We start from the raw sequence: 4402 nt of genomic DNA on the forward strand, positions 1-4402 counted from the left end.
AGGGAGAGGGGCTGTGTGCTGACGACCGGGGGGCAGGCTTGTAGTGTACACCCTTTGGTTGGTTGATGATCCATGGAGGGGATTGTAACCATGGCAATGAAACAATATGCAATAGGATGAATGTAAAGCTAATGTTCTCCCATGTAAACCATCACATAATTCAAAATAAAACATTAAAAAAAAGATGCTCAGTATCATTGTGGTCTAGTGTCCTCCAGTTGGTTTTGATTCATAGCAATGCTGGATAGACCTTCCAAGGAGTGGGTGGTAGATTTGAATTGCTGATCTTGCAATTTAAACTGATCTTGTGGTCCAGCACTTATCATATAAAACCACAAAGCTATTTTCCTGGGATGACTGGAGTCCTGGTGTGGCACTGTAGCATAAGCACTGGACCGCAAGTCGGTTTAAACCTCAAGGTCGGTGGTTCAAACTCACCAGCTGCTCCTTGGAGACCCCATACAACAGAGTTGCTGTAAGTTGGAACCAACTCGATGACACTTAACAAGAAGGATTACTAGAATCAAAAAGTCAGGGAACAGGTGTTGGTGAAGGTGTGCAGAAACTGAAGCTGGTGGGAATGTGCAGACAAAACCAGTCTGGCAGTTTCTCAAATATTTAAACATGACATTTCCACATGATGTGACATCGCACTCCTAGGTATATAGTCAAGAAAATAAAAATAAACTCATGTGTCTACACTAAAACATGTGTATTCATGTTCATAGGAGCTTCATTCATACAAGCTAATAGGTGAAACTAACCCAAATGCCCAAAAACAATATTTGATTTATCATACAATGGACCACTGGTGCTGCTGTAGGATAGGCACTGGAATACCAACCACAAGGTCGGCAGTTAAAACCCACTGATCACCCCATGTGTCACTGTGGGATAAGCACTAGACCTCAAGGTCACTTTGAACCACAAAGTGGCAGTTCACACCTACCAGACACTCCTTGGAAATCCTCTATAAGTTCACTATGAGTCAGAACCAACTCGATGGCACTTAAAAACAACAACAACAAGCAATCTGTGGAGAAAGATGTGGTTTTCTGCTCCTAAGCAGATTTTAAAATTTCGGAAAACCTATGAGTAGGTTTATTCGTTTCGGTTGCTATGAGTAGGAACTGACTCGATGGCACCTAACACAACAACAACATACAATGGGATATTATTTGACCATAAAAAGGTATGGAGTACTGAAACTTCATACAACATGAACTATGAAAACGTTGTTAGGTGCTGTTGAATCGGTTTCAACTCAGAGCTACCCTAAGTACAACAGAATGAAACACTGCCAGGTCCTACACCCTCCTCACAATTGTTGTTACGCTAAAGCCCATTGCTGCTGTCACTGTGCCAATCCATCTCACTGGGGTCTTCCTCTTTTATTCTGACCTTTTACTTTACCAAACATAATGTCCTTCTCCAGGGACTGGTCCCTCCTGGTAACGTGTCTGGAGTATGAGAAACAAAGTCTGTTTTTTTTTGTTGTTTTTTTTTTTAATTCCACATGTATTTTTATTAGCCACTGATCAACCACTATGTATGAAAATTGGTCAGCCTAACTTAGAGACACTGAGTAAAGAGCATCAAGTTATAAACTAAATGCTGGACCACATTGACTCCATGAAATATTTGACCACAGGGTTTTTGTTTTGTTTTGTTTTTTTAAATTTCTATCACCTGTATTTATTGCCCCTGTGTTTTTGAGATACATGTAATGTTTTTTCAACTGAAAAACACAGTTTTCTCAGGAATACAGAATGACACATACTTATTTCACAGTAGAAACTATTGTCATAGTGGTTAATTGGAACAGAAAGCCATCCAGAGAGTGAGACGAAGTCTCTTTTAAGGAGCACTCTGGCTGTACTTCTTCCAACAAAGATCAGTTTGCTCTTCTGTCAGCCCATGGGACTTCCCAGATTCTTCTCCAACACCACAGCGCAAATACATTAATTCTTCTATGACCTTCCTTATTCATTGTTCAACTTTCATATGTAAATATAGGCTTTTAAAAATACCATGGTTTGGGTCAGGTGCACCTTAGTCCTCAAACTGACATATTTACTCTTGAACATTTTGCCCTTGAAAACACTATGCTAAGTGAAATAAGCCAGCCAAAACAAAACAAAACAAAAACACCCCATTCATATAAAAGTAAATAGGGAAATTTACAGAACAGAAAGAAAATTAGTTGCTTAGGTTGGAGGTAGTACTTGCGGGGGATAGGACAATGATGACTAACTGGTACAGGATTTCCTTTTGAGGTGATGAAAATGTTCTAAAATTGCCTGGGGTGATGATTGCACATATCTATGACAATAATGAACTTTGAATGTATACCTTAAAGGGTGAGTTGTATGGTATATGAATTATGTCTCAATAAAGCTGGTAAGAAAGTCAGAATTGGCTTTTTGCTAGGTCTGGATCCTGACCTCCAGTTCTTTGGACCTGAACCTGCCATACTGCTTGCCCATCCTGGGACTTGTCAGTAGCCTGCCATCTTACCTGTGGATCTTAGATTCATTAGCCTTTATAGTCAGAAGTCTGCCATATGACCTACTAATTTTGGGCTTATCAGCTCCTGCAACTATGTGAGTCAAGAGGAGCTTTCAGACTGATATCTAACCCTTGGAACTTGCCTGCCACTATAAACTTCTCTGTAAGAGCTATTTCCTTTACACAAACTTCTTTGTGTGTGTATATATACTGGTGTAGCTCTGTAGGATAAGCAATGGATTGCTGCTAACCACAAGATTGACAATTCAAACCCACCAGCCACTCCTTGAAAATCCTATACAGACAGGGTCACTATGAGTCAGGACAGCACTTAACAACATCAACTACATATATATATACAAGAACATCTATCTATCTATCTATCTATCTATCTATCTATCTATCTATCTATCTATCTATCTATCTATCTACGTGTGTGGAGAGAGAGAGAGAGAGATCACTGTTACGCTTCTCTAGAGAACCCAGTCTAAGACAGCTACTAACCAAAAGGTTAGCAATCTACTACCAAAAATCAGTCAATGGAAACCCTATGGAATCTTAACCATGAGTCATAGACTCCACAGCAAATGGTTTGACTCCTCTAAGCCCCTCCATTTTCCATGAAAGAATTTCTATAAACCTATTCTACCATGCCTGGTGAGGCACTATAGGATAAGCACTGGACTGCTAACCACAAGCTCAGTGGTTCACACCTACCAGTCACTCCTTGGAAAACCTATAAAGGGTTACTATGAGTTGGAACCAACTCAACAGCACTTTACAACAACAACAACAGCAACATTCTACCATGCAAATATCCCTAAGAGGAAGCTAATTTTTATATCTCTATTTCCTATTCATATTTTTGGAAGGTAAATTGATCACTGAAATTCAGAATGAGATTTTGGTTGAGGGCTGAGATTAGAGTCTGTCTGCAGAGAAGCCAGAGAAGGGAAGAAGAGGAGCTGGGAAGAGAAGAGTCTGGTTTTTGCTATTTTTCATCTGTGTTCAACTTAGCCCTCTCCTCCCAGCCAACTGTAGTCTCCATATACAAACACACATGTGTATATATTAGTCACAAGTCATCAAGTTAAAGGTTTAACACTAGTGCATTTATTTTATGACAAATATACTCAATACAAGAATGTTTGTTGTTATCAAATTCCTTTCCAGATTGCATTTACTAATTTACACTCATAAGGAGCTCTGGTAGCATAGTGGCATAGTGGTTACGAGTTGGGCTGATAACCTCATGGTCAGCAGTTTGAAACTACCAGCAGTTTCGCAGGAGAAAGATGAGGCTTTCTGTTCCCATAAAGATTTCCAGTCTTGGAAACCCTATACAGGGTTGCTATGAGTCGGAACCAACTCCACGCCCACCACCATCACCACCAAATTCCACTCATACCAACAGAATTCAATTACACAGTTTACCAACTGTGATACTGATAATCTGGCAGGGTTAATATGGAACTTAATTGTGTTTTTAACTATTGTTGCTGTTGTTGCTAAGTGCCACTGTGTTGGCTCCGACTTATAGGACCCTGTATAGGGTTTCTGAGAAGCAGCTGGTGGGTTTGAACTGCCAACCTTGTGGTATGCAATCCAGTGCTGATCCTATAGCACCACATCAGGAATCCGTTTTAAATATTGTTGTTGTTGCTAAATACCGTCATGTCGGGATCCGACTCATAATGAATGACCCTGTACAGGGTTTCCAAGGATCAGCTGGTAAGTTAGAACTGCCGGCCTTTACGGGCATTAACCAGCAGCACCACAAGCTCTTATCATTAGAGTCTGACCCCTCTTCCATTGTTTCTTGAATATTTAAGTTTCAAAAACAAACAAAAACTTTTCATATCTGCCTTTGGCTTAACTTTTTTTTTTTTTTTTT

The 4402-nt window shown here is 39.9% G+C and overlaps 1 protein-coding gene across 1 annotated transcript in view; it reads right to left on the reverse strand.

The window, feature by feature from the left end:
• Window positions 1–4402, reverse strand: part of CCDC122 (coiled-coil domain containing 122) — a 35888-nt gene that overhangs the window by 17946 nt on the left and 13540 nt on the right. The gene's annotated exons all lie outside the window — the stretch shown is intronic.

The sequence above is a fragment of the Chrysochloris asiatica genome, unplaced genomic scaffold (assembly GCF_000296735.1).
Source record: "Chrysochloris asiatica unplaced genomic scaffold, ChrAsi1.0 scaffold00022, whole genome shotgun sequence".
Classification (NCBI taxonomy): Eukaryota; Metazoa; Chordata; class Mammalia; order Afrosoricida; family Chrysochloridae; genus Chrysochloris; species Chrysochloris asiatica.